Source organism: Telopea speciosissima, chromosome 6, assembly GCF_018873765.1.
Source record: "Telopea speciosissima isolate NSW1024214 ecotype Mountain lineage chromosome 6, Tspe_v1, whole genome shotgun sequence".
NCBI classification, from domain to species: Eukaryota; Viridiplantae; Streptophyta; class Magnoliopsida; order Proteales; family Proteaceae; genus Telopea; species Telopea speciosissima.
Genome location: NC_057921.1, coordinates 41,044,453 through 41,050,452, shown reverse-complemented (window position 1 = coordinate 41,050,452; position 6,000 = coordinate 41,044,453).

The window sequence follows — 6,000 nt, the reverse complement described above, 5'->3', positions numbered from 1 at the left end:
CAAGTTTGACTTTTGGTCGAGTGGTGCCTTATCACCCTCAAATTGGATCTTCGGGCCGAATGGTGCCTTATCTAGATCTTCGGTCGAGTGGTGCTTTATCACCCTCCAAACTTGATGGTTTCGGTCTAGTGGAACCTTTTAGCCATCCAAGTTTGACTTTTGGTCGAGTGGTGCCTTATCACCCTTAAAAATTGTTTGACCAATGCTCACAAGATAAAGATTTGGTTCTTCCGAGTTTTTCTTTTGAGGATTATCGAAAGATTTCAGTGCGATTAACCGCCTGTTTTTAGCAACTCTGCCGCCTTTGAGCAAATCGTCAGCAGTACATGCTCTTGGTGACAAAATTAGTTGGTCTTTTGCTTTTACCCTTCGGCTGTTGGCACAGGCCTCGGCCAAAGAGGGGCAAACTGTAGACGCTGATTTTTGTCACCCCCTAATTGGCGATGATGACAACGGGACATGGACGATGGATGACGCACCCCCACTCTTTTCAGACCCAAAGATACCTGGCCCATAAGACCAAGAACCATGCTGAGCACAAAATGGCCCATTTTAGGCCCAAAAACAAGGAAAAATGGCACTGCGCGCCCACGGCACTGTGGGGAGGTGTACCGGATTTCCACGGTGCCATGAGGGGGTGTGACATCAGCCTGCTGACGTCACCCACGGCGCCGTGGAGGACTTTTTCGGCTAGGAGAGAGAAAAGATCCCTCCCTATAAATAGGAGGGTCCCCTCCCACATTTCCCAAGGAATTTTGGGTAGAGAGACCCTCCCCAAGTGATTCCTAGTATCTTTGTCTCCCTTTTCACCCTCATTTCTCCTCCTTCTCTCATGAGTATGTGAGTATTTGAAGTTTTGTTGAGGTGGACAGATCCTTCGATTGTCCCTCTGAGTATAGAGCGCTTTGGCTCCTTAGCTTTGGTATCCCGTCTGTGCACGGATAACCATCGAAACTCCCTTATTACGATGTTATTCATGTCTGCTTACTCTTTTCCAAATCACTCAAAAGAGCCGTTACTCGCCAAGAAAGAAGTAGCGTCGGTCCATTTATCCATCTCCCCTGAGCCAGGGGCATACAACCATACATGTATAATTATTGCATTTTTGTTGATTCAATGTAGTCCTATCATATTTTACCGTTTTAGTCCGCATTTTTCACATATATAATGTAGTTTATTATACTTTAGTTCAATTCATAGCATCTGAATGTAGTTCATAATATCCCCCATCCCCGTAATAAGAGAGAAACAACATTCGTCCTTATGTAGCATCTAACACAGAGAGACGGCACGGCCGGCGAGGTGAGTGCCTAACACCTTCCCACACTCGTAACTGACCCCTTACCCGAACCTTTGGTCAGACCATATGGAGTCACGTAGCCCGATTCCGCTCACCACGGGTAGGGCTACACTTAATGGGTCCTAGGCCCTAACCCTAGGTGGCGACTTCTCATTATGTTAACATTTTTAATGCATGATCCCAATCCCCTATTCATCATACATTGACAATGATATCCACATCCATACACACACACATGTATCTCCCAAAACCCTATGTCACTAATACACCTACAAAAAGGGCTGAGGAAACCTTCATCCCGAAGGACCGCGGTACTTACAACCGTATTCATACCAATGACTTAGTCTGTTTGTTAGGTGGATTAATAAAAATGGAATTGAACATGCAGCATATAATGTGATTGATGATTTCATTTAAAAATATATGTTCATGCATCATTTGTATGCTATGTGCTTTTCCCCTCATTGGGCTCAGTGTGAGCTCACACTCGTGGAAACCCCCTTTTTAGATGACTGTGTAGGTGACGGACTACCTGATAGCACGTTCGTGGACGATGCCTTTGAGGACTTCACAGACCAAGAGCTCGAGGAGCATGACGGGTCTTGTGTCGCTGTTGGAACTCTTTATTTTTATGCTTGGTAACTGTGCTGCACAGAGCTTTCTAGCTAGGTTAGGTGCGAGATCGCATCGGTTCATGCTACGCCTGAGCTGTCCAAAGAGGGGTGTGACAACCCAGGCCCCGGTCCCTCGTCGTCCCTGCCACCATCAGTCTCTCCCAAAGAAATATTGAGAATCCATTCTTAGAAATTGAACTACAAAATGGATTTCTTATTCTTAAAATAATTCAGATTGATGCAACCAAAACAATTTCAATTTCATGTCCAAAAAGTTATTTGTTGACTATTTCATGAAATCAATCTGAAATTGAAATAGAAATAATACCAAATCTGGACTATGATGGTCTAAATGACACTTCTATAGGGTGTATCTAGAACTTGAATCTAGATAAATTATTTTGATTGCCCTTAATTTTATTCCTAAAATTTCTTAAAGTCAAGGGTAAAAATGGACTTTCAAAATAATTTGAAAGTGATTTTTATTATTGTTATTACTAAAAATTGGTATTGCCTTGTAAAAATTCTCAAGTACAATTGTGAAATGAAATTATTTACCCTCATTAAAAAAATATGTTAATAAGGTTACAAATTATATTTTTAAGAGGTTACAAATAATTTGACAGCTTAAGAAATTTCAATAAGAAAATCCTTATGATAAGAATCACAATATCGTTAATAGGTTGAATTCTTTCTTTACTTTCTTCAAATAAGGTATTTTAACGTTATTGATCTAATTAATGTTACACCCAATCAACTTAAGCTCTTCAAACAAGTGGCTTTTTGTTTTATCAAAAAAAAAAAAAAAAAAACACAAGTGGCTTTTGAATGCTATACTAAAAACATTATTTTATAAACTAATCTAAAATTTTCTGACCGTATTATGATATTATAATCATTTCTCTGAGTATGTGATGTGCATTGAGATCCTCAAAACACATCAATTATGAAGATTTATGAAGATTTTAATATGAGATTCCCCCCTTTATCCGGATTTCCATTCTCTCAATTAAGAATCCAACCGCAAAAATATGGCTAGTGATGCCTTCTTATCCTTTAAGTGTTGAATGGACAGTTGGATTCTTAAGTATGGTGCAGTAGACAGTGCATCACACTTGACACGATAAATTTCTCCTTTGATGTTAATGCCAGAGAAGAGCTAGTGGGACTATTTTCAATCGCCCCCTGACGTTAAATTTTAACCCAAAACAGTGTAGATATCACCTTTGGAGGAGAGCTAGTTGGGCTACATCCACATCTACCCAAATTATTAGCCAAGAAAGAGCTTATGTACTGTGTTGCTCTTAGAAGCTTTTCTTGCTTTTATGGAAAAATGTGGACACTGAACTGGTATTAGTGTATGGTCTCCTGACAATTTCTGGCATTATTACCCGGTACTGCCGACAGCCTTTAAATACTGGGTTAGAGAGGAAAAGTTTGGGTTACATCTTAAGCATCAAATGGCAGAGAAGAAAGAAGAGAGAGAAATGGAGAAGAAAGAAAGCTATGGCGGTTATAGGAAGGGAGGGATGAGAACAATGCCCTTCATCTTCTGTTAGTATCCAAACTCTTCCCATTATTAACTCTTCTTCTTTATTTTTACTAATAAATTCATGATTGCTTTGTTTATTTTGTGCAGCAAGTGAGATTTGTGAGAGGTTAGCCATTGAGGGTTTTACTTCTAATACGCTTAGCTATTTGACACTACAGCTTCACATGCCACTAACCAAGGCAGCCAACACTCTAACAAACTTTCGTGGGACTTCAAGCTTAACACCTTTGCTCGGTGCCTTCATCGCCGATGCATTCGCCGGCCGGTTTTGGACCATAACAGTGGCTTCCATTATATATCTAATAGTTAAGACCCACCTCATCATTTCTTCTTCTTCTTCTTCTTCTAGGATTCTGTCCAGCAGTGGCCGGAGCTGGAGCATCCACCCCGCTAAACAACAGCAAAAACAGGGATGGGCTAGTCATTTCACAGGTGGGACCCACCTGTGAAATGACCACCCCTGTTTTTTGGATGGTTTCGGAACGCTGGACCGTCCAGTTCCTGCCACGGCTGGACAGGAGTCAGGTCCATTAAAATTAGGTATCTAATGATGATATGTGATCAGGGACTAGTGAGCTTGACAGTATCAGCAGTCCTACCAAAGCTAAGGCCACCACCATGCCAAGGAAATGAAGTGTGTCAAGAGGCTAATTCAAGTCAGTTATCCATCCTCTATTTATCTCTTCTACTTACAGCAATTGGGTCCGGTGGAATCCGTCCCTGCGTAGTAGCATTCGGTGCCGATCAATTTGATGAAACCAAACCAAAGCAAAAGACTTCAACATCCAACTACTTCAATTGGTACTACTTCTGTATGGGCTTATCAGAATTTGTTGCCGTGACTGTGATTGTTTATGTACAAGAAACGATTGGTTGGGGTTGGGGACTTGGAATTCCATCCATTTGTATGTTCATTTCCATTATAACCTTCATTATTGCCTATCCAATTTACCGGCACTCGGATCCATCTGGGAGTCCCTTCACTCGATTGATACAGGTCATGGTGGCTGCCTTTAGGAAAAGAAAGTTGCCAATGGTTTCAGATCCCAATTTGCTCTATGAGAATGAAGAGCTTGATGCCTCCATATCCATTACTGGGAAGCTTTTTCACTCTAAACAATTAAGGTATCCATTCTCCCATGCACCTATCTTTAATTTAATCTCACATTTTCCTAGATTATACAGTTGTTTCAGACTTTCAGCTAGCTAGCAAAATATATATATTTGCTTTTGGTACCATACTTCATATAACCAATCTATGCTAGTTTAGACAGCAAATTTGGTCATAAAATTAATGTTGTCTTTAGATATATCTTATCTTGCTTTATGTCTTTTAGCTCAGATCTTTCGTTGCTTTTTGTCTTTTTTATTATTATTATTATTATTGTTGTTGTTGTTATTTTTTTTATATGATTCCATAAAATTAATGAACTTTCTTACAAAAAGGGTTTTGCTCTGTCACTATAAAAAATTTACCCTTATATAATAATCTCTTTTGTCTAATTTGGTGCATGGGTAGTTGCAATTGCTTATAAAAATAAAAAGTGGTAATTGCATTTTCTTCGATAAAATACAAATCAATTTCATGTTATTTGACAAAAAGTTGACCAGAATGTGTCGGAAAAAATGATATGATAATAAATAAATTCCATAAGAAGTTTGGGAAAATTAATCAAAATAACCATCATAATAACTTTTTTCTTGGATGAATGAAAATTATATTAAAAGGAGCAAAAAGAATCTTTCCCCCCCAAAAATAAGGGAAAGAACATGAAAGAATATAAGGAGACAGCTCCATAGTAAAACAATTGATTAACCTACACCATATCAACCTAAAGGGAGATCAGTCAGATAGGAACAAAAAGACAAAATCAAACCCAAACAATCAATCACATGTATATAAAGTTGACCTCCTAATTAGGATTATAGGGAGGAATAGGAGGAGCCACCCAATTCCCGCTTAGATTCTTAGAAACTAAGGAAGGACTCTCTCGATCCAAAAAGGCACAATTACGCTGTGTTTGGTAACGTTTCTTTGCTGTTGTGTTTTTTGGACGTAAACGTTTTTTCCTGCTTCTTTGTTAGAAGACTATTCTTTTGTTGTCAACGAGCGTTAGATAAACATGTTCCAGAACTAAAAAGAACAATTTGGCATTTGGTAATCCCGTTTCTAGATCAGTTTACATTAAAGAGTTACCAATAATTACTGAAATGTTATTACCATCAAAATCAAATCAATTGAGACTATAAAAATATCATTTCAATCAAAATTAGTCTAACATAAAATTATAGACATGCCATTAACATTCCACTATCATATTATTTTTAATGGTACATTTTTTGTTTTGCTCCATTGAGGAAAAATTTTCAAATAATATATTTTTCATTTTTTTACTTGAAAAAATTATTCATGTATATAATTTTTACATATAAACAAATTGAGCCATAAATAAATAATTTGACCTTTTTATCACATTTTCTTTATTTTTAACATGTGGGCAAGACTCAAATGGGCTAAAAGTTCACACAGTTAA